At 38.8% G+C, this 25,688-nt stretch overlaps 1 long non-coding RNA gene across 1 annotated transcript in view; it reads left to right on the top strand.

Annotated features, from left to right (window-relative positions):
• The first annotated feature begins 333 nt into the window (after positions 1–333).
• Positions 334–25,688, top strand: part of LOC127020343 (uncharacterized) — a 155,769-nt gene continuing 130,414 nt past the window's right edge. The window contains exons 1-2 of the long non-coding RNA XR_007767061.1: positions 334–406; positions 1,208–1,325. This is a non-coding gene — a long non-coding RNA (uncharacterized LOC127020343). The remainder of the gene's footprint in view (positions 407–1,207; positions 1,326–25,688) is intronic.

The raw sequence follows: 25,688 nt of genomic DNA, 5'->3' as shown, positions 1-25,688 counted from the left end.
CTCATACAGAAACAAGTAAAAGGGAAGACCTAGCCCTTCTCTCTACCACACCCTCCCTAAAGCAACAACAAAGCACACTGCCCGACCTCTTCTGAATTTACATAGCCCTTTAATTAGGCACAGACCTGTGCCAATTTATATCACCTGTGCCCAGGGCTATATATATGAGAGCGCACTGCTTTTTCCCTTTGAGTGCTCCTGCTGAGGGAGAGGAGAGAGCTGGAACGTTACTGGTAGGTAGTTCAGACCTCGGCTACAAATAAAGGAAAATTAGGAAATTGTACAAGAAATCAGCAAGTTTGATCACAGCTCTAAGATGTGATTTGTGAGGAAAGGTAGCACAAAAAAGATTTAGTGTAGAGAGGACAAAGCTTAGAAGAACCTCTGAATATCGAAAAAGTTATTGGTAAGGAAAAGGTACTACTTTCTTTCTCTGTAGTAGACAGCAGAAGAGAGAGTGGGCTAAAATTGCAGCAAAGGGGGTTTGGGGCAGAGGTAGATCAAGGTCTCCAGCTGCAAGGAGAGCTGAGTGCTGGAACTGACCTAGGGACCTTTTGGGGTCTCCATTCATGGTGGAGAAGTCAGACAAGCCTCTGCTAGGGATGATGTGAGTGTGGGGAACCTGTCTTGAGGCAGAAGAGTCATTCTTCAACCTCTCTAGCTATATCCCATATATTTTAGGTAAAGAAAAATGTCAGGTTTGGCACTAAAGAAAAATAGTCAAAGAACTCAATCTTGTAGCATCAGTGTGCTCAACAGGAAGAGGCTCAGACTCTGTACAGTTCCTCTGAACTTGCTCCCAGCAAGTGGGGCCAGCTTTGAGGGTACTAAGGCAGGCTTTGGCAGCAGAGGGAGTATTTTAAGTATTTAATTATGTACTTACCATATTAAGCAATAAAGGACAAACCAAGTGAAAGGGTGAACTTTGCAAGGTGGGAGGGCTGGGTACTGCAACTCCAACTAGGAGTTGGAGTTGCGAAGTCCCCAACTAATGTGTGCGTCACTGAGGTTGTTTTGGACCATGTCCTGAGGTGCAGGGACATTCCTAACTTATGAAACACTTTTACTGTGGAAATGACTGCTTTCCCAAAACAAGTAAGGATCTAACTTTTGAAATCAGTGTGGGTGCTAACAGGTCTGAATGTTGGTGTGAGTATTTTAATTTGAAATGTCCAGGCCTCTTAATTTTAATTCTTTTACCCAGCAGACCACTAGGAACAAGATTCGGCACATGCCCAAATGCTGAAAATTCAACTGATTTTACACCTGCATGTCTCTGAAATCAAACAAACAGCTTTTTCTTAACTGGGGGCTGAGGAAAAAAGGTATGTTATCTTGGAGCTTGATTTCTCAGTGTATTGGAGGAAGTGTACAAGGGGTGGTGAGAAATGTGGAGGGAGCTATTTCTAATGGAAAGCAGAACACCACTCTGCATTGCTCTTCCCTGGAATTTAGTTGTCATCCAAGTGTTTCCCATGAGCAATAACATTCCAGATATATCCACCTGGTAGCACTGGCTACAGCTTTAGAGTTTAAAATGGTTTTTTGCTTATATGAACCTGAAAACATCCTTTCTACTGGGAGACAAGCTGTTTGGTGAAGAACTCCCACTCCTTCCTCTGCTTTGATTTAAGCTTTTTTTTTTTCATTTACTAACATACTTATGGAAATAATTTGCAAACATATTGTATCTTTTAAAGTTTGAGATATTGTGCCATTTGTTCTTATGCAGACTCTTAAGTGAAGTCATTGTGGGGGTTCTGCTTAAACAGTGAACGTGAAGAAAGCTTCATGTATTTCACGGGTTGGTGGGTATGGATTTTGCTACAGCACTTCCCCTCCTGCTTGTTGCACAATAGTGCATTAACTTTTCACTTTTCATTTAAAAGAAATAACAAAAAGTTGAGTCTAGCAGCCTCAGTCACAGAGATTACTATATAAAAACAACTCCCAAACCTAAACCAATGCATTATTGCCATTGTGGGTTTGAGAGAAGCTGCAATAAGCTGTAGGTATGAACAACTCCATGTATTTTAACAGATTGCTAATTCAGAAGCAAAAATTAGATTGGGAGGAAAGCTGTATAAAATAAATACCTTATGCATGACTCATCAGCATGTTGTTTCTTTTCATGTTTAATTACACCAAGGCTTCAAGATCTGTCATTTACCTTAAGCTACCAGGAAACATCCAGCTTTTTTAACAAAATGCAGTACAATTTAGGGATTTTAGTCCCGTTTGCTCCAAGAAAGTATCCAGGACACTAGCTACATGACAGAAAGAACAAACTTTACCTGTGATAATTTCATTTTGAAAAGTTTGCCATGCATATGTTTTAGGAAGATAAACACAAGCACATGAGCAGTGCAGCAATAACGATGCCAGACAGTCATTTGTACTGAATAGGTCGTTTAGAATGGAGTTCTGGCAAGTGTAAATGTCTGCCGTGCCACTTACAGCTTCTCTTGGGCACAATAAGATTTGTGAAAATGTTTTCTACTTCGTGTTTCTTGAACAAACATTTTCTTTGGAGGAGTCAGGGATGTGTGTCTTTTTCTTGTTTGTTCTCCCTGAGTACAACTGACAACATAATTATTGCATGCAAGGTAGTGGTGGTGTTGAGGGACTTCCAGCACATTTGTGATTTTCTCTTAATTTTTTTTTCTTCCTCTGGCTAAAATTTTTCAGAAATGTATTAATTGTCTGTAACTCATATATAAACCCTACAATTTATGAAATTACTGTTATTATGGAGGATGGATACTGACATTTTTGCTTTCATATAACAAGAACTTATTTGTTCTCTTGTTGATCTTATGAAATCTCATAGCTTTCTGTCTAGGAAATAGTCTTGCAATTCGAATTTTGCTTGTACGGCCACCCACAGGAAGCGGTTCCTCTTTTTTTGGTGGATAAGTACTCTTATGTGACAATAAAGAGGAAAATCTGGTGTGCTGTTACTTGTGCAAAAAATAGCAGATTAAAACATGATACAGGATAGTACTTTATGTAGCTGGGAACAGGATTCCTCAACCTCTCTACTACCACATGTCATGAGTTATTTAATGAGATTATCTGAAAATGTTCATCACTAAAACAAAAAAAAAAACAAACCCAAAGTTGTGGGAATCTGAAGATATATAAAGGGGAAACTTCCCTTCTGTGTTCGATCTACAAATTGTAGGGAACTCTGATTAGAAAGAAAGACTGTGCAGCAAGAGCTCTCTTTTAGTGCAGTGCAATGTTACCCTGAGGTGCCGCAAGTAGCTGGGGTAAAAGCCTTGGCTACATAGATGGGATGGCTGATGGTGGCCTGAAACCGAGCTCTCCAGACCTAGTGTAATAAAAGCAGTAATTATGCCCAGTGCTTCTCATATCCTTTGAGTTCATGAGGGAGCAGTAGCATATGTCCAACCCATGGGGCGAATATTCTATTTGACATTCCCTGCGGTCCCAGTCTCTGATTATCCAGAGAGCAAACACGGCTGACACATGCCATGATGAAATCAGTGGAGAGGAGGTGGGAAAGGGCTCATGCTTGTGCATTGCCATGATGCACAGTCATGATGATGATCATGGCATAGGCTGCAAGCTGGAGCTTGGGCATGCTCCTGAGTTCTGCAGGCTGCAAGCAGCAGCTTGTCCTTTCCAGGCTTTTCTCCTGACTCCAAGGCTGATACCCAGTTTGGTAAAGAGCAGGTAACCTCTTTTGACAAATCACCATAAATCAGTATAGTTCAGAAGTTAGTGGTCGAGGACTGACAGCTCTGGAGAGCACTGTGGCAAAAAAACCAAACAGCAGAATTCCTGGATCATCCACTTTTAGACTATGTATGAAAGGGAAAGAGTCATGAGTTGTAGGAATTCAGCAAAGAACTTCTTATTTTGATAATTATTGTCTCAGGTCCATATACACCACAGATGTAGCTAAAAGTAACCATTGCAAATCCCAACAAACAATTGCTGCAGAATCTTGTGGTGAGGTGCATTTGTATGGATGCTTATGTTTTTTGAGCTGCCATTGGCTTCTGTGCCACATAAAGCTGAGGTTGTTGGAAAAAAGCAGTAGCTGGTACATCTGGTTCCATTCAAGTGCTGGTGATGGCTGGTGCAAACAACCTTGCTGACACCTGCACCGTTAATCTTGTCCCACAGGGGCTGGTTCACGTTGCTTTCTGATCCACAGATTGAGACTGACTGTTCAAGTACTTACACTTTGTTATGCATCTGCCACTGGGTAAGGAGAGAAAATGGCTGGCTGCTGCTATGTCAGAAACACGGGTTAGCTGACTGCTTCCTTCAAGAGCATTCCTTTAGCAGCCACGACGCTGGGTGCAATGGCTTAATTTCAAAAAAGCAAAGTTGTTAGTAATGTAATGCCTGGGCATTTGAATGATTCATGGTGTTCTTTATAGCTCATACTGGCAGGTCTGGTCCTTACTGTTTGGGGCGGAGGACAAGGCAAAAGGTCTTTTCTAGACAGGAAGGTCCTCCTAAAAGGATTTCACTGGGAATTCCTGTACTTCACATACATTGGCAGTTCAATGAATTTTTACTTGACTTATTCTTGCCCTACATTCAGTACTTTTAGGGAGAGGGGCCATGTCCTTGTTCTTTAGGAAAAGATGTCTCTTTTTTTTTTTTTTTTTGCACATTGTTATTTTTCTTAAACCTTAAAGGTAATCTCCTGGTTACTGTGTCACCCTTGTCTTGCTTGGTGTGCCCTAAGATCGGCTTGCTTTGCTATGGTGAAAGACTGTGGATTTGGTCTAGTTATTTTTGCTTTGGCTTGCACACACTTTTTTTGAGTGTTATTGACTGTATCATTCATCACATTAGATCAAATACCAAACTCTTTTTTTCTGAACATGAGCTATATATAGAGGCAATGAGATGAATTTCCGGACCAAAGATTTCTGATATTCTAGGGATGTTCTAGAGGCCTCTAATTTCAGATCACTGTCACACTGGTGAACAACAAGGACCTCGGCAGACTTCAGATTTATGTGTAGCAGAGAAAAAAAATTGAGCCTCTAGATATGATATGTCTGGCCTAATTCTGGTATGGTCCAATGAGCTGTTCAGTGTTCTGCTTGATTTACCTCAGTGTAAACAGTGTCTGATCTCCTCTCCCATATCTGTCTGGTCCCCCCTCCTTAGGTAAGGAAATTCAGAGAATTTTTGATCCCTATAGTCAGAGCAGTGGCCTGGCCTCCCACAACTTGTTTTATTTGAGGGACTCTCCAGCCAAATCTCCTGTGTTCAATTGGATGCTGCTGCTTCCAGGATGTGCTGTTCATGTTCACCCTGCTGTGCTGGCACTTCTCTGCATGCCTTTAGTATGTCTGTGATGTTACGAATACCCCAAGATATATGGATAGCCTTTATCACAGTTCGCTTGAATTTCTTCTTTATTTTTAATGGATCACATAGATCTGATAAACAAACATTTGTTTTCATCTAAATTGTAACTGGAATGCCCCTTTTGGCCTTTTGGTTGTTTGCTTGTTTGTGTGTGTAAGGTGGAGAGTGTTTTGTAGAAATTTGGTACTGCAGGAAGAAAATACCTTTCATATGTGTTTTCATTAGAAAAAAAAAGTTTCTCATTATTTTCCAACATTATGCATAGTTATGGTATTCAGATTTAATTACATACAGAATAAATATAACACAGACCCCAAACTGGTGAGATCAGCTTTCAATCACAGCAGGCCATAAGCTCTAGTAATTAACCATACCTCCACAAACCATCCCCACTAATAAATCCAGGGAAAAAAAGAACACAGCAGAGGAAAAAAGGAGAAATGAAAAATACAAGATTTTATAGCAATGGGCTGAACAGCACCCTGATGTATACACAATGTATCCCTCAGAAAACATACAGTGGTAAAGCATTTGTTTTCCAGACTGAAGTGCCTGAATCTGGGGATCCGTAAGCGAAAGCCAAGGTCTGTATTTAAGTCAGCATTTCTTTGAAATGAAGATGTGTCGGAGAGCTGAGTAGGAAGGCTGTGTGGTGACTCGACTCCCTGTCCCTTCATCCATCAGCCCCCGAGGCCCTTGGGGGAGGGTGGAAGATGAAGAGCCACGGAGGTAGCTAGCCGGTGGCGTGAGAAAACTGGTTTGTTGAGGAGCTGACTCAATGCAAGGAGGTCTGGACTGCCCTGACCTAACGTGGGAGCTGACAGCACCACTGCAAAGCCCGAGTCAAGAGACTAAGAGTAAATATGGACTGTCCTCTCCCGTGTGGGATGGTAGGGCTTCACATGAAACATTATGTTGCTTTTCAGTGGTGGTTAAAATTTTCCACTCTGCTTTTGATGTGGTGCACAGAGCCTTTGAAAGTCCCCAAACTGGAGTCTTAACAAAAGGGATATAAAGCAAGGAGTCATTCTTCAGTTAAAAACAAACAAAATTAAAGAAATTCTAAATGAAACAATGGCAATTATAGAAAGATCACCTGTTTCATTCCAGTCAGGCCCCCAGAGATATTAAACACACTTACTTCACAGACTTAATTGCCTCAGGATGAGGCAATCCTGTATATCTTTTTTAGAACCATTAATAACCTACTTCACCTGATTGCAGCAAGTATTTTATTAGAGGATTTGTCAAATGGTAAATGCAAGGACTTTATGCACAGATAAACAACAAAAATTGACCAAATTTAGCCTCCACTTACAGCTAAAGCTCATTTTTATTTCAATCTTCCATTTAATTTGAAACTTAATAGCTTTTCAAAAATTAAACCTACGTGATTTTCCTACAACACTTATTTTGATTAAATCAAATATGCTCATTTCTACAATGCTCAGTGTCTTGTTATTGAGCATTGTTGAACATGTGCAATTTTATATCCACTCTTTTTATTTCTGACATGACACAGAAAGAGTAGAAATTCTTAAAAGACAATGAGAAACTAGCCATCCACAATTTATATTTGTAGATAAATACATCTAAATTTGAGGACAAGCGTAGAGTGCTGCCCTTCAGAAGTCGTCAAGACATGCACACAATAGAAATGTCTGCCTGGTTACCAGGACTGCAGAAAAGGGTCTGCGAATTTCAGAGTGTCTCGGTGAAAACACAAAACATGCAATGATGTTGCAAAAAACGAAGCTGCCATCCCAGTAGGATTCGATGTTTCTAGCAGGCAATGCATTTGTGAGCAAGGGGAGGTCGCTGCTGCATGGCATCCAGCCCTGGCTGGCCATGCTAGGAGAGAGGGCAGCAAACTGGTGGGAATCCAGAGGAGAACAGCAAGTAAAAGCAGGGACTTTGCGAATGTCACCTACAATGAAAGGCTGTAATAATTTACTTTCTTTAATACTAAAAGGAGGAGAATGAGAGGCCTCATTGGAGTTTTGGGAAAAAGAGGTTATAACAAAAAAAAGGCTGTCCATCGTTTACTTCTGCGTAGCTGTTATTCAAGATTGGCTGATATTTACAGGAAGCAAAGATTAGGTTGGATATTAAGGAACAATTTCCAGCTGCTCGGATGGTGAAACAGACAACAGCCTATCAGGGTATGTGTAGAAACCTCCTTGATGGAAATTTGAAAAACCAAATCAGACCTCTGCCGTTTGGAGACTGTTTGGTAACAGATCATCCATCTCCTGCTCCGGGGCTGACCTGGTCTCTTGCACTGCTCCTCAGCTCTCTGTTCTTGTGGCTCTGTCCTACAGTAAGGTCAGGCAAACATATATGCAATGCAGCAGAGAGACTTTTCTGTAAAATAGGGGAACTGTATCTGATCCTCAGTGTGCAATACACATTTCTGGCTGGGAGTTAAGACATGGACTGAGAATGATGTCTCTCTCCCCTATTCTACAGAGTTGATACATCTTCTACTGAAGCTGCTTTTAACAGAATTTTTTATTATAAATTTACACTGCCATATTTTTCTTACTTTTAAAATAAACCAAAAAGCTAGCATGGCTTTGGCACTGCCTTCCTCACCCCAAATGCTTTCATCTAAAATACCACTGTGGTGCCTCATAGTGTCTGTAATTTACTGTCTCACATCGCTACCCTTTGCACGATCAGCCTGCATCCCTCACAGAGCTCTGCAGCCAGGAACTCTGTCCTGGTTTCAGCTGGGACAGAGTTAACTCTCTTCTTAGTAGCTGGTACAGTGCTGGGTTTTGGATTTAGGGTGAGAATGATGTTGATAACACACTGATGGTTTAGTTGCTGCTAAGTAGCGCTTATCTTAAGCCAAGGACTTTTCAGTTTCCCATGCTCTGCCAGCAAGCAGGTGTGCAAGAAGCTGGGAGGAAGCAGAGCTGGGGCAGCTGACCTGAACTAGCCAAAGGGGTATTCCATACCATGGAACGTCATGCCCAGTATATAAACAGGGGGGAGTTGGCCGGGGGGGCGGATTGCGGCTCTGGCATCGGTCAGCGGGTAGTGAGCAATTGCATTGTGCATCACTGTTTTTTTCCTTCTTCCCCCTCCTTTTTTTGTTATATTCCTTTTCATTACTATTATTACTATTATTATTATATTTCATTATTACCATTGTTAGTATTATATTTTACTTTAGTTATTAAACTGTTCTTATCTCAACCCACGAGTTTTACTTTTTTCCCTTTCCTCCTCCTCACCCCACTGGGAGGGGGGAGGGGGAAGCGGCTGCGTGGTGCTTCGTTGCTGACTGGGGTTAAACCATGACAAACTCCCTCTTCTGTCTTCTGATAGGAGGCTTAGTGGGAAAAGTGGAAATCGGAAAGAACATGGGAATGGGAAATAAAGCTCCAAGAGAATACAGCCTTGGTTCTTAGTCTCATTATTTTGGTTTTCAGCTGAAATACATATTAATTAAAAAAAAAAGTTATAAAAGGTAGAAACGTTCTTGTGGCTATTAAAATCGGTGTTCTGATATACCTGCAGATTCACAGAGAACTTTCTTGTGTATGTTTGAATGGAAGCCCAAGAAGAGGCTATTAAAAAGAAAGGCAATTTCCACTACAGAAATAATATTTCCTTATGAAATGTATTATGACTTTCTCTGCTGTTGCGTACTGGTGACTTTAAGAACATTGTGGAAGATAAGGACTGGTTATAAAGCCTGTTTTGGTGAAGATTAAAGATCCCTCTTAATTCCTGATGAATTATTCTAAAAGGAAAATATGTCTCAGCAGTAGATTCTGGATATCTGCTTGCTCTTTGGCAGGGGAAGACAGAGAGACAGGGACTCTTCAGCCACGTGCTGTCTGTATTCTGAGGAGAGTGCACTGACAGTTCATCAGACAAACTCACCACTTTGACTAGCTGGCCAAAGGAGGCAGATATTTTCACGTACAAAATGCCCTTTAGCCCTAAGCTTCTCCTGAAGCTTCTAAATTTCAATTAGAAACCTAACCTCAGGCACCATTAATGCATTTTTTTTTCAAAACCATCTTTATTGCATTAAAATGAGATAGGATATGTGCACTTACACTGTAAGGGGAACATGATGAAGATGGGAAAATCAGCCTTTAATAATATTAGCATATCATCAGTGACAAACTTAATAGCATTCATATTTCAGTGATGAAAATCCAACTGGTTCCAGTGCAAGATAGTACTTTACTAGTCAATAGAAGCCAACTAGCCACATCCTGCAGGTGGCCAGCTCTGCTCTGTCTTTCTTGCAAATAGGATTGTTCCTTTATTTTCTCCAGTAAGTGTTCTTAATGTTGAAGGACATTCACTTCCTTAGGAGGTGTCCTAACCACTGCACTCCCGAACTGCTGCTAGACTTGGGCTCCCTTTTGGGTTCTTTTTTACTTTCTAATAGTTGTTCATGTTGTTTTCTGATGGTGGCACATCTTCAGCAAAAAGGATGGAGAATATCATCATTCAGAGGGGTTTGTAGGCAGGCTGTTCCTGCACATCCTCTACTTACCAGGCTTCCAACTCATCATCCCTTGGCAGGTAGGATTTGAACCTGATCTTTCTGGCTTTCAGTCTGAGTGTCTTCTTGGATGTTACCTCCTAAGAGCCCCAAATAGACTCTCTTTAGCTGTGTGTTGAAATCAAGCTCCTGCAGTCACTGAATGTTGGGGAGGGCTCAAGCCTGGTTAACTTGTGCTCTGCACAGGCCAGCTCTCCTTGCTGGGGAAGGAAAGACTGGTTTCAGTAACTCCACTGGACTTAAGAATGGGAGTGTTGCCAAATTGCTTGTCATTAGATGAAAACACAAGGAAGTTCTGTGCATGTTCGGACAGAGACTTTCCAAGTAATTTATCACTTTTTTTAAAGGTACGGAAAAAATGTACAAGCTGGAACATTTGATAGCAGCTCTGCAGAGGTTTTTACAACTCTTGACTTGCGGGTGTTTACATTCTGTTTAAGACTTGTTTTAGGTGATTTATGTTCTGTTTGGATCTGGGCCCAAGGTATCAGCAACAAGCTTATAATTTTGCAGAAGTATTCTCTGTAGTAAGATTCTGACCTGCTACTGCCTGGGGACTTAGCTTTCTACTGGCACATTAGGTTTGATAGAAAACTAGGTGTTTTCTTCCCTTAAGGAACTGGATCATAAAGCTATAGGACTGGAGAAAACCTCAAGAGGTGAGCCAGTCAATCTTCCTTTCCCACCTATAACTAAAACCATGTCTCTTGTGTTGGTGTTGGATTGTATATAGGAGACAGCTTGAGAATGAGGGAAGAATTCTGGAGAATAAATAGCATCAATTCATTTCTGAGTTTGGGATCCAGGAAGGGAGATTAAGTGATTGGGGTATGAAAGTTGTAGTTTAAAATTATACTTTAATATGTATTTCTGTCTCTAAGGAAGCACCTTCTTAAGAGCCTCAGCATACTACTAGTTGTAAGTGATATCTCTAAAAGCACTACTCCTCCTACTACTTCACCCACCTAAGTTTTGAAGGACATCCCTTCTCATTTTGTTGTGGTTGCTGCTCAGCAGTACTGATGACAGAAAGTCTCTGGGTTATTGCTTTCTATGACTTCACATAGTGTTAATTCTTTTGGCTCTGCTAAATTCTGAGACCGTTTTGCCGTAGCTTCAAGTTTAAATAATTTTAGTCATTGCCTGATGAAAGCCCCTCATCTTGATTGGGTACTTCAACCCCATTTATAACTCAGCTGGTAGAATATACTGTTTGAAGTCAACTTGAATGGTGAGCTGTTAGACAATGACTGGCTTATCCTCTCAGGTGTGAAGTACTGCATGAGCTGAGCTTTATGAACTCTATGTATGGGAAGCAGGATAAATATGGATCTGTACCCATTCCGTAGGCAAGCAAGTATGGGATCCCGTTCTCTTCAAGGAGATGGAGAACAGATTTTAAAGGGGGAGAAGACAGACCAAGAAAAGAGAAGTCTTCATTTAAGACTTCCCTGTATGGAGATCAGGGACCTTTGTTTTCTTTTGCAAATGGTTTCAGTGTCAGTGTATGGGTGGCTTTCATGATACAGAGCTGGAAAAGCATTCAAAACGTGCAGGGGAAAACTAAAACAAAGTCCCAGAAGGGAGTTGCAGTTATTCAGGAAAGTAATCAAGACTACTGTTGCAGGAAAGCCGGCTTATGCCAAATAAAATTACTTCTCTTGCTTTAAGAAGTACTTGTGGTGTTCTTCGTCAATACAAAAATATTTATTTTCCTAAAAAGTACTCTTTTTCCATAAATTCTGGATAATAGAGTTCTGAAGTACTCCAGGTGCTCTAGGAATGCAGCACACCCAGATGTGCTCAGTTCTGTCATACTGTCTTTGTGGATTGGAAACTTTTCTCTGTTCTAACGCTGGTTTCACAATGGACAAGAAAAACCGTTAAACTCATTTTTGTCTTGAGTCTAAGACACTGAGAGCTTAATACAAACTGTTTTGTATGGATTTTTAATAAGGGCTGGTAGATCTTCATGGTCTGAGTTTTCCATCTCTGCTGAGCAACTCATCAAAGCTTTAATCAAAATCATTGCATTCTGCAATCTTTTCTTTATGTACCTCTGGTTGACTGTCACCTCCTGTAAAGCAGACAGAAATAGCCCATTAAAGTTCTCCTCTAAGGTCTTAATTTATAGTAATAATGAAAAGATAAAAAATATGCGTTCAAGTACATCCTTCTAAGAACAATAACAATACTTTGTAGACCTCCTTAATTAGTGGATCAAATTTCTTCTCCTTTCCAAGTAAATAAAAATCACCCAGGAACTGCCATAAACTTTTACTTTTTGTAGGTACAGTTGAATGAACTCATACCACAAATACAGAGCTCAGCAATCCACCATTCTCTAAGCTATTAGCCCATTCATTCCCCCACTGAGCTGAGTCCTAAAGATGAGGCTTTTTTGTGACAGTCATGACCAACATCTTCATTTTTGGTCTTGGGACTGATTTTATTTTGATAAGAATATCTGACATAGTCATACACAAATATATTCTAAGCTGGAACACATTAACTTAATGCCAACTTTTTAGTTTTCAGACAATTGCATTATTTCATGCAAATGGTGACTTCTTTCTGCTTGAATATTAAATTCAGAAGCAAGTAGATGATCTAGCTCTCCTTATACAAGAGTTCTGTGAGAAACGTCATCTTTCTTAATGTTTGTTTGGAATAATTTTTTTGCCGTGGAAAGGAGTGGGGAAAGGCAATTAGTATTTTAATTTTCTAGACTTTAATATACTCTTTCCAAGTGAAAGTCAGTCCTTCTTTTGGGACAAAGAGCCTATTCTGAATATTTCCTCTCATTGGCCAGGGAAAGCACTTCCATTGCCTGTGAAGGGATTTATTCAGTTCTTCCAAGAAATTGTAAATCATCACTGTTCATTGTTTGTGTGAAAAAACATGTTCAAGCATTGTCTTCAACAAGCTTCAGTGAGACTAATCTTGACTTCTGTAGACACTTCTGTTTCCTTCATAGTGCCCTTTTGCTTAATGAATATGTGAAGGTATTAGCAGGATTACCATGGAAGCAGATGTCATTATAGTTTTAATATACAGATAGCGCATAGTGCTCTTTTATTTGTTGCTGGCACTGATGAGTTCTTAATTCACTTGGCTTAGCACCAACATACCTGAACAAGACTGAAATGATGTGCCTAGGTTAGGGCAAATGAGATGATGTGGGAGATAAAATCTCAGGCAACCCCATCAGTTAGTGCTGTGTGTCCCATTGTGTTCCCCAAACCTTATGCTTGGTGGTAGCAAAGGTTGCTACTGAATCTGGTAGTGACTTCAACTTATATCATCTCTCAACCAGGACTAGTGTATAACAGAAAAATAAAAGAGTAGAAATCATAAGAATTGCAGAAAAAAACAAATAATAAAAAAAAATCTTTAAAGATATGAATGTTGCTGTTTTTGTCTCTTGGCAGGAGGTACTTGTTAGGTAATAGGTTTTTGTCATAAAAGACTAGTACTGTAGTAGCTGAGACTGTTTTTTTCATTTCTGCTTGGCAGAGGAAGGATGCCATTTTCTTTTTGCTTTTACAGTCATAACAACTATTTGCCTATTTACATTTATGCACTTAATAGTTTTCTCATTGTGGCATTAGATTAGTTCAACATGACCTGGTGGAACAACTTCAAGCCATTGAAATATTAAGACAGGCTGTCCAATTTCTAAACAAGATTGGTTGCTATGAGCAGATGAGCCGAGTCTCTGTGTTCATCAGACACCTGTGTTGGAAATGATATTGCTCAGGTGGTGCTTCTTGGCTCCTGAACCCAGAGCTGCATCTGAAGAAGTAATGCTTTTTCTCCTCAGTGTTGTGTTGAGAGTAACGCTTGATGATTTTAGCATAATCCAGTGTTCAAAACAGGAATGTCAGCTCCTTTCAACTTCTTGACTGGCTGATACTGTGCTTCACGGTCTAATTCAGCTTATTTAATCAGCACAATATTATTAATTGCATATTATCTGTATGTCTGGAATGTTCTTTTAAAAACTGACTAATTGACATACAGTGGCACCTTTACAGAAAATACATAGAAAATCACTAAGCACCAGCTATTAAAATACCTTAACATTTATTCACTATCTTATTATAACATCCAAGAATGGAAGAGCTCAAGCGATGTCAGTTGATAGTTCAAAATCACCCAAAGTAAATACTTTTCCACACAGTACGTAGTTAAGTTGTGAAACTTTTTGCCACAGGATGCTAAGATGTTATATGAGTTGAACAACTGATTGGACAATTTAATAGAAGAAAACACTATCAAGAGCTAGAAACACTGGTTTCAGTGTTCGGGAAGTGGTTCCGGAAGTCTCTGTGCAACAAATGGCTGCAATTGAGACTATTCCCATTCTTCTCCCAGCATGCCTGGCCTCCCGCCCCAGGCACCCATCCTCAGCCGCTGATGGAATAGGATACTGCAGTTGATAAACCTTGGTTTTACCTACAACAGCTATTCCTGTCCCAAAGTAGGTCAATCGGCCAATCAGCCGAGAGAGCGAGCATATTCGTTCATATAGATATACTGGCTGTATTACTAAAAAAAAAAAAAAAAAAGCATTCTAACTTGGAGCTAATCCAAACCCCTCTGAAGTCACTGACTCAACAAGCTGACTTCCATTATAAGTTAGGTTGAACCCTGGAAAAAGTGTAAAAAAAGCAAATTATTTCTACTACTGTATTAACTGATTATGCTTGTGACAAAGTGTCAGTTAAAGGGTAGAATAGACAGAGCATGACTTTTAATTTCTTTTAAAATGTTGTAGTTCTCAAGTATATTTTTGTACTGACATCTGGATATTTCAATATCTGAAGCAAATAGGAACAAAACAGAAACCACCTGGATTTCCAAACTCCATATGTAGAAGATGTAAATACAGTTTTGCCTTGCTTCCTGTTTTATTTGATTTTTTTTCCCCTCTTCCTGCTCAACTTGTTTGCTCCTGAAAAGCTTCCTAATTGCTTTATTTTTATTTTTGAGTTTCTTTAAATAAACACAATGCTGTTATTCTGCAGATGTGTAGGGAAACCCTGACCTCTGCTGAAGCCTAAGGGAGGCATTGTTGCTATGACTCCACTCCAGGACTTCACAGTGGTAATCACTAGGTCTAGGAGTAGAATTTTTATAGTTATATGATGTAAGGACCAACCTAATCAAGTCTAAACTTCTGTATAGGTCAGGGTATGTGTTTCACTCAGTTTTCAGTGTCGAGTATTCCCCTTTTGTTCATCTGTGTAATGGACAACATTGAAATATTGCTTTGGGTTTGGATGTGAAATTCAGCTGTGTCACACAATATTTGGCTCACTAGACTTCAGCAGAGTTAGACGAAGAATGAATTTAGACTGTTGAATTGAAATAAATTCAGTTAATTGAAGTCAGTCAATAGGAGCTTTTTGTACATATTTGAAAGAAGAATATAGGCCTTTTTAACTCTAATCAACTACAGAACATTATTAAGTTCCCCTAAGAAATGGTTTAAGTGCAACATGATAATGAAAAATGCGAGTGAAAAAATTTTGTTCACTTTGAGTAGCTCTACAATCTAGAATCTGAAAAGAAACCACTTTACATAATGGAAGGAGATACTTACAAAGCAGTCAGACTGAAAAATACCTAGAATTATAGTGGGTAGCAAATTGGAAAAGAGCTTGTAAAGTGATACAGCGGCAAAAGTAATTTCAGGCTGGAGAGATATCTTTTTAGAAACCAAGGAGGTGCTAATGCCTTTATTATGTGAAATGGTGCCTGCAATACTGCACTGAGTTCTGGGAGCCTCCAATAGTAGAAAAACATCACCAGTGAAAACAAAACAGAGCAAACTTGGGAAATGCTTTGGAGGCTGGGGCAAAAGTATGTACCGTATAGCCAAATGCTGATGCTTTCACTCTGCTTTAGGAACACTCATTTAAGAGGCTTCTTAGGCATTTAAAAGTCAGACAAATATGACAAAACGATATGAATAACCCGATGTTTACCACCTTTTCTTTGCCTCCAGGTGGATTTTAACCAGGTAGGAGACTTTGAACTAGATCTTTAGGTGGACTGCCTGGTTCCATCACTATATATTAATATTGTCTTTGAGAAATCCAATGCCAAATTTTTCTGTGTACATCAATATGTCATTTCTTCAGATTTGTCTCATTCTCATAATGATTTACATCTCTTGCCTTATTGTTGAAGACATTGAAATGAGTCAGACAGCTGTACATTTTTCTTCAAACTGCAGGAGTGTCTGCACTGGGCCAGGCTAAATCCAGTGTCTGCACTGGTCCATCTAGCCCAATATCCTGTGCTTGACTATAGCCATCAACAGATGCCTAGGGAAGAATAAGAGCAACTGTGCAGTGATACTTCTCAGAATTACACTCCAAGCTTCTTGTGGGATTTCTTCCGGTAGAGATGCCATGTTTCTATTTATTAGTCCTGTTGAGTTTCCTTTCCATGAATTTCTCCAGATGCTTTTTGAATCCATATAGATTTTTGGCAGTCCTAGTGTCTCCCAGTGAAAAGAGTTCCCTGCCTTAACTATGCACTGTATATCAAGAATGCCCTATTTTTCTTCTGAACTTGACATTTACAAGTTTCATCTGATGGCCCCTCAAGTCTTCTAGAGAGTGAGCAATCATTCCTCATATATCCTGACCACATCATTCTTGATATTATGGAGGTTTACTGTGTCTCCATTAGTCATTTAAGTAATTTTTTTTCCAGTTCCAGGAGACTTAGTTTATTTAACCTGCCCATGCCTGGAGGCTGTTACTGAGTTTTGTTCATACTCGCCTTCCTTCTCCAAATCTTTTCCTGTTCTATTGTAGCTATTTGACCAGTTACATCGGTGTAACTGTAACTGCTCTCATTTTGATAATTTACAAATTTGGATTCTAATCTTGTAGTGGGAGCCAGAAGGACTGAACCTTAGTCAGGTGAACTGAGGTCGGTACGGATCCATTGCAAACATCTGATAACAAAATGGAAACCGAAGAGAGGGCCAGAACTATGTGTTCTCTTTCCTGATGCATGTGGGCAGTTTGGACTGAACTGTGTTCACTGGTCTGCTCAGAAGGGCTTTTCTCTTCAGTGACGATTATTTCTTTGTAAATGTCCAGCTTAACCTTAGTTATAAAGAAAAAGAGAACCTTTCCGTTTTTCTGAGTAACTGGACAAAACGCATTACCCTAAAATGTGAATAATAATTGTTGCTTAAATAATTTTCCTCCAAAGTTCAGTGTTCTCAAAAGCAACCTAAAAAAAAATTCCAACCAAAGGGCAAGATTTAGATCTAATGCCCTGAAGTTTTGGAAAACCATAAGGTGAAAAATAGTCAACTGGAAGTGACCACCCAAAAGAGTGATTAACAGGACAGGTAGGAATTTAAATAATGCTGGAGCAGCACTCTGCAGATGCTCACAATTTCAGCAGAATGGCTTACAGCAAGGGAAGTTCAGCATGTTCATGAGCCTTTGCAGGACTGGGGCTACATGGAGAATATGTTTTCTCTCTCCCCGGAGCTATATAAATGATACATCTTGGATAAAATTCATCCCCGATGTAGAAGTTAAAAATAGAGACTAGAAACAATTCTTTGTAGATCTAAACATTTGCATGGGATAAGGACTATTGAATATTAAAAATCTGTGAAGTAACATAAAACAGAGCTGGACAGACATTCTCAGAGGGCTCTGTAAAAACTTACAGAAACCTGAGGTAATCATCAGGCTAGAGATGGTTTTTAAAAATAACTTTCCCTGACTTCTTCAAGGTCCGGTAATTTTTATGTATTCAAATAATACTCTCTGAATGTGATCTCAAGCCATTGGAAACAGAATTTCTCTCTGATTTTTGGTGTGAAAAGGATCTTTTCCTAAAATATTGTATTTGCACGCAAAGTTTATTTTGCATGAGTTTGTTTATTTCTTCTGTCTTTGGGCTGTGGAGGGTGAATTCTGCTCCATGCTAATCAGCCTGGATGGTTAATGGCCAATTGGTGTGTTAAGCGTTTAGGTTTATGATGCTATATAAATAAAGCGCTAAATACAAATGAAATAAAAACATCATTACTACAGTTTGCATTAGGTTTATAGTGTTGTGTTCTCAAGATGTGCAACCGGTTTGTGTGTAGCAATTGAAGGTTATACACTTTAGATTATAAGAAGTTCAAGCATGTGGTACAGGAAGAAACATCAAAGGTTAGACTGTTATTATTAGGACACTTCAAAGAAAAGAATTTCTGAAGCCTTTAAGTTTTATGGCAGGTGCATGCAGAGGTGCCAGGTCATCTCAGGGTGGTCAAGAGTAGACTACATTGAAACTAGATTGCATAGATTTCCTTTTATCTGTCAAAGACAGTTGGGGTTCCGACTTAGAAAGAGTTTTAACAGTGATTTTGAATACTGGACATCAAGCCTCTCTAATTTCAGCTGCTCTCAGCATGGAAGCTTGCAGTCATGGTCTCTACCAACGGGCACATCTGGGTAACAGAAGAGTGGTCCTCCTGGTCATGTCCCAGCCACGGAGCCTCTGGTGCGGTCCGTGGCCATTGCCGGGTCAGGCAGGCTGAATGCTTGACAGAACGCTTTAGGTTTTGAAGCAGATATTTGCTTCAATAATTATGGCCGTGCGGGGGGATGACCTCTGGCTTCTACTCAATGTCTATAATCCATTTGAAGACAAAAGTGTCATTCTGGTGTTTCTTATTTAGGATAAGTGCAAAAGGAGATTAATTATATTTGTAGTTTAAACAAACTAGCACAATAAATCCAACACCTTCTGATTAGAGCGTGATCATATTCCCCTAATGGGATATTACACGAAGCTATATGGAGAATAATATTTTTACAATCAAATTAAGTGACAGTGATGGTTAATTTTAGCTGATTAGAGCAATATATGTTCAGAGCTTGGAAAAAAACCATTTATTTCTTTAGCTTGTACAGACTTCTCTTTCCTGGAGACTTGTATCTCAGCCCCACCTGCTCTGTGCTATAACTCGTCAATTTAATACCGCTTAACAAGTACATTCTTCTTTGGAACATCATCAGCCAAAATAATGACTTTGTCTTAATAAAATGAAAAAACAAAATGAATTATATATAGCCAACAAAAACATATTCCCTGCAACCAACTGCAAGAGGGTTTATTTCTGCTAATGAATTAATACATTAAATAGTAACAGTTAAAAACCATTTTACATTGCTTTGATCATTCACTTACACGTCATTAAGTAGACTGAGCATTTTAGTGTGAAAAGGCTGTGTTTACAAATTAGTCCAGAGAACATGTTTCACACTGAAGATCAGCACATATATTGTGTTTTATTTCAGCTGCACATGACACAACCTTAATATTAGAGCCAGATGATTAAAAGAACATTACCTGAGCCTTGAGAGTCACTGAATGAGCTATGCTAAATTGGTTGTTTTCTATTTTGTGATTAATTGTGCTTCTAAACCATATTTTAGTGTGCTTTGTTTTTCTGTCCCCAGTCATCCCATATTATTAAAGAGAAATTCTGCATATCTCTCCTGGAGTCCAATTAAGGATTTGCATCATGACTAGATTTTTCACTTTAATTACTGTATATAAAGTAGGTTTTGACTTATTTCCATATTTATCAAACTATGCAGAAGAAGCAAAATTCATCAAATAAACAGATATCTGTGGCTATAATTGCAGCCTGCACTGAGCATGTAGGAAGAAAATATGAGGGTCCAAATTTCATTATGTAGAACATAATAAACATCTGAATAATTAAACTGTGTGTAAATCACATGCTTGGCAGTAGTAAGAATAGAGAAGAGACACCTTAGTTTGATCAGAAAAAATACCATGTTTCTAAATATATTTTAAAAAATATATTCTAAACATAATTCAGTCAGCGGTGAGTAGAAAAACAAGAACCAAAGCCTTCAATTTGCAGCTTGTTATCAGGTGAGGGAGGATGCCACGTATATTTAGAAACATTTTTTCATTAATAGCAAAATATGCTTAGCTCTCCCTTTTGCATGTGTATTGAAAACATGTTGCAAGCAAACTAGAGGATGCAAACTCTTACACTGAAATGGCAAGTTCAATTAAGACATGCAGCCAGCTTTGATAAACTGCCTTAAATCAAAGATTTGAAAATGGCATAATTGCTAAAACAGAAGCTTTGTCAAATTTAACTGTGAGGAGTTCATTGTTCGCTTAAATATCTTCTCTTAGGTCCAGGTTAAAAGGAATACAGGAACATTTCTTTATTAAGTAATTTCTAATTATAAGCTTTAATTAATTTCCTCCATTTGCTATGAAGTAGTACTATAATTTATTTCTATTACACACATTTTGAAGTAGGGTATTTTTCATTCTATAAAAATTTCAAGGAAATTACATTCCATATAGAACTTTGCAAAATTGTTCCAAGCCAAAAATAAAATTTTGAGGACCAGACCTGAATTCAGTGTAAAATTTTACTGATGTAAAAGCAAAAGATAGGAACATAAAGAACATTCATGCTGATTTGCACTTAAAGTAAAAAAAACAACCCACAACCCAAGCCTGTTGTTCTCACCCTCTTGTCAAATGGATGCAATGTGTATTACACTCAAGCAAACTCACATCTATTTACTCCAGAACAAAGCTGGATTTTTAACTGAGTTTTAAAAAATGGATTTTTAATTGCTACTTTGATTAGAATTTGTAGGTACATAAAATCTTTTTGATTTGCTGGAAAACTTGAAAAAGCATTTTGTTATTTAGATTTTTTTTTAGTGTTATTTATGGGAAGTGAAGAGCTATTCCACTATAATTGCATCTTTTTGTAGACACTACAGTTGTTTCTTGGAAACAAGAACTAGTTTTATTAATTTATTTAGTCTGCCCTACTGAGTATACAAATAGTAAGCGAGGAGGAGAATGATAGCAACTCAGATAAGGGAGAGATACAGAACTTAAAAAATGTTTTAAACAAGCACCAAAAAAAAGGATTTAAGCCTGTGCAAATAAAAGAAAGGAAAGCTAATAAAAATAGCTGAAGGTAAAGCATATGTAATGAAATTCATGCCAAATTTAAATCTACACCCATCAGCCAATCCAATTTACGCGTGCTGTAAGATAAGTAGATGTTCTGATTGAGCAAAGCATATCTGTTCTTGAGGAGGGAAGAATGGAAACATGTGCCTCAGTGCATTTCCTAAATTAAGACCTATCTAACAACCTCCCTATACAACCACCATTCAGCAGAAAAGTCAAAAGGACCTTGGGCAATGCTGAAAGTCTGGATAAAAGCAAATGTAATGCTCATTCTTAAATAAAGGAGAAATAATCATGCAAAGAGCATCCATTAGCTCTAACACCACTTTCAGGTAAGGTACTGCAAAACCTTTGACAAGATGTAACATTACGACGAGCAGCTTAGGTGTGGTTAAGCTTAGCTTACCATATTAGGGACCATTATCTGCTATTACATCCGTAGCATACCGCTTGTGTGTGGCACTTAGAAAACAGCTAACATGTCAGACTCTGGGGCAGATGAGGATGACAAGGAATGCAGGAAAGTCAGAATGACAAGAAAAAAACCCAAAGCATGCTCTTGAAATAAGATTAGTGTACCTGTCTGTCAGGGTGGTAACTTTCTACGAGGAAGGTAAATAGGGTGACAAGAGTGTAAAGGATAAAACTTGCTTCAGCATGTTTTCCCATAGGATTAGTTGTGTGTGCTCTCCTAGCCCTCCCTGGTTAGTCTTCTCTGGGAGGGTAGAAAGCCACTGGGTGGAGGTACCAATATAGATTCATATTCTGACCAGGAGAGTCTCAACTAGGCAATGTGTTCTTTTATATACAAAATCAAGAGAAAGGATGGAGGTGAGACTTCTTTTCCTTACTAGGTATATCTCTTCTGCTTAGGACTGAAAAATACCAGCAGGAACCAAGGGAAAAGCTTAATGTGTTTAGCTCAGTATACAAATGGAGGAAAAGAAAAGAGATAAAGAGGAAGGAATGCAAAGGTGTTAAAGTTGCAATAATCATAAACACAGCAAGTTAGTCTTTCAGGAAGCTGACATGCTAAATTACCCTATTGGTATAAAAATATTAAGCCAACATAACTCTTCCATGATAAATAGCATAATAAAGTTGTGTCTTAACATCGCTGGGGATCAAGGACTGACATCAAGAAATTATCTTCCTAAACCTTGAATTGTTTTTCTCTCTGAGTTACACTGTAAGTATTAAAGCGCTGGTTTTGACCAATAACCAAAGTCGCTGAAAAGAGAACTGTTATGTGGCAGAGGTGAGGAAAGCCAGCTGTCCTGTATTGGTCACAGTCACCACTGGTCAAAATATCTTGTGCTCACAATTTCTGGACTGAGATTGGTGATCTGAAGGAAATGTGGAAAGTGTCATACTTATGCCTGGGAATAAGAGAAGAGTAAAGGAGCAGAGAGAGCAGAAAGAGTGCAGATAATACATCTGTGCTCAGCAAAGGAGGCATACAGGAGAAAGGACAACATCCTCTTGCTTGAAGAGAAACACATTATATAGAAATGCATTTAGGTTTACTGGCTCTCTTTCATCTGTTTTGAGTCTCTTCTCCCTCACTATCCTCCCCAAGGGCTCACTTTTGCATGGAAAGTATTGCATCGATGGCTGCAATACAGAGGAAATGGAGATCCACATCTCATATTTCTAAGACCTGGTTACAATTTGGTTGCAATGCACAAAGTGGCCAACTGTGTAGCGGAGTTTATTAGACTATCCAGGTGTTTCCTGTACTTCCAGGGAAGGATCAAAGTTTGTAGTTACAAGAGTGTATAGACTATCAGAGTGTATGAAATATATCACAAATGTATTCATTGAAACTCTGTCAGAGCTACTGTTGGAACTGTACTATTAGCCTTAGAGACTTCAACATCCATATGAGCATCAAACCAGATGAGGCAACATCTGTTTTCCTGGTAAGGCTGAGCTCCCTAGATTTTACCCAGCCACTTGACAAGCATTCATAGGGCAGGAAAAAGTATTTGATTTTAATTTGCGTATGGTCTAGTTGTCAGAAATACAAAGTGACCTTTTTTGTTTGGTTTGACAATTTTCGACTAAGTTTCAATGTGAGAGATATTCTTCCCTGCCTAATCTAAGTAGTATCTTCAAGGTCAGCTAGGATATATTATTTCTAGGTTTTCTTTCCTTCAGTGAAGTACAGACTTTATCTTCCGGTCTTATTGTTAGGGAAGACAACCAAATTCTCTGGATTGTGGATAATATGGCAATCAATTGTATACTGATCTCTGTCCTTGAAAATAAGCTTGTTCGGTGGTTGAAGTTCACAATCTCTGGCTTTGGAAAGTTAGCTGACATTTTTTTGACCTTCATATCTTTATTACCAGATGGTAATATTAACTGATATTGGGAATGTTTTTCCGGTTCCAATGGAATTTATTTTCAATTGTTCCTTTTCTAGGAAGGTTCCTGATAACGCAACTGTTATTCAGATTTAAGTGTTTAAGCATTAACAATATTTCAAATAGATTCCACTCCCCTTCCTTTCAGTAGACACCTTCTATTTGTTTTTCTATTGTCAATGGTAATATGAAGATGTTATTTACATTTACATTTTCTTACTGTAATGCTGCATTCTTATTGTATTTTAGGGTATATTAAATTGTTCGGTTACTTGATATGCTCAGAACCAGAATTATTAGCATTATTAATTGCTATTTCTGTTCAGCTTACCCAAGGTGATTTATTTCCAGCTATTCAAACATTTTAGTTGTGCTTCATACTATATTTCTTTTTATTAAGAACTCAGCCTTACAAAATATTGCTTCTGATATTCATGATACTGCTGACCTTTTTTCCCCAGCAGTGGATTCTTTGGATTTTTAATCCGAAAACCACTTCAGGAGTCAGGTGAACACTCATGGGTCAATACCTGACTTTTGCTGTCTTTGCCATATAGTCCCTGTTCTAGTGACTTTGAACTTGATGGTTTTGAGACCCACTGAACTGTAGCACATAATAACAAAGCACTCACAGAATATAATGCCAGTATCAATAGTGACAGAGGCTTAATAAAGAGTGTTTTTGATGGTAAAATGTGCATACATTCATAAAAATATTTTTTGCACAAAAATGACAGCCATTTACTAATCTATCACTCTTAGTGGACTCTGTTTTGATGTTATTCATTATCCTGCTTGAGCTAATGAGACATGAAACAAAATAAAGTGAACTGGACAGTACTGAAAAGCTTCTCTTGCTTTGCACAGGGTGATGCAAAGGACGTTTAATGCTGTTTTACACACAGAGCTGTTTTTTTGCCTAGTGTGGATCAATCCTTGAAGAGCATAAAACCGAACAGGTTCTTTCAGGGGTGAAGGGCTGCTTCCCTCAAGGCAGGGCCCTGCAGAGGTCTTCTCATCCACAGGACGTGGTGCCACAGAAACAACAGTACAGAAAGCCGTGCTGGAGCCCTCCAAGTGCTCAGTCCTATTTGACTCTAAATTTTAGCTTGCTTGGTGGCTTTCCATGTGCTAACTTCCGATTATGCTCCTCACGTCTGACGTGTAAAATAAGACTGCCACAGTTGCTTTAAATTTATGTGACTACTTGTTGAGAACTTCCTCAGATTTTTGGTAGGAAAAGAGGCACGTATGTTTTAATGACTTTCCTATCAAGGGCGTCAGCCAAAGCTTCACTTCCCTCTGTAGCTTAATCATTTATAGTACAGCACAGTAAGACTTTTTGGAAAGCTGGTGCTACACTCATTGCATTAGCAGTTTAGTGGAGAGAGACAAAGAGGCTTCTCCCAGTCAAGAGAAGCATAAGTAAGGGAAACCTCTAAGTGGTTGCTTTTAAAGATCATTGTCGTGTCTCAGTGCTCCATATTTCAAGCTTGAATTAGTCTTTTCCAAATTTTTTATAGTGGTGAGCACATCTACATCTATCCACATCTTGAATCCCTTTCAGAGCTTTAGTTACCCTAAGACTGTAGAAGAACTGAGATTGCTGGAAATACATTTTCTTTAAGCTCAAATCTTTGCTAATGGTATCTTTTGTAATTCGGCTGGCATTTACATAAAATATACTATTTTAATTATATTAATGCCTACAAAATGTAGTTAATAAAACACATTATTGGAACACATTGGAAATTTTCCCCTGGAGCTACTTTTAGCAGACTTAAGCTGTTAGAAGTGAAGCAAAGGGAATTGGGAAATTTTAAATGGAAACTCAGCCCTGCTTCTCCTCTGGAGAATGGGGATCATATTGTGTTGACATTACTTATTTGAGTATATGAAAGGCACTTTGAGTATCTAAACGGTCTTATAAACATTACAGTAAAGTTCTCATTACCTCTATTTATACAGTGCCATGCTACAGGCAAATACTCTCACTACTAGATGTTAGATTCTTAATGGTATCAACTGTATGATGCTAGCTAGTAAAAGGATGGTCTAGAAAAAGGAAAATGGATGAATACCGTATGTTACTGACAAATACAGCGTGCAGTATGAGACCAAGCTATAAAGAGGCAGCATAATCCGCTTAACTGTTTTTGGGGTTGGGAGTGTTGGCATCCTTACTGTCTTTCTGTGACAAAATGCGTACCTCCTGGTTCATTTTCTCTGGCTGTGAAATTGGAATTGTAAGAGGCTGAAGTTGTTTTCTCATGTCCTACTCGCTTTATCAGGGTGGGAAAAAGATAGGTGGGTTTGGAAGTTGTCTGATTCCCGAGTTGTCCCCTTAGTGTCTGGTGACACCGGTGTGGAGCCATAGCAAGGCTAAAGTGGTGGAG

Source organism: Gymnogyps californianus, chromosome 10 (genome assembly GCF_018139145.2).
Source record: "Gymnogyps californianus isolate 813 chromosome 10, ASM1813914v2, whole genome shotgun sequence".
NCBI classification, from domain to species: domain Eukaryota; kingdom Metazoa; phylum Chordata; class Aves; order Accipitriformes; family Cathartidae; genus Gymnogyps; species Gymnogyps californianus.
Note: the sequence above shows the minus strand (reverse complement) of the source record. Positions and strands in the feature narration are given on the sequence as shown.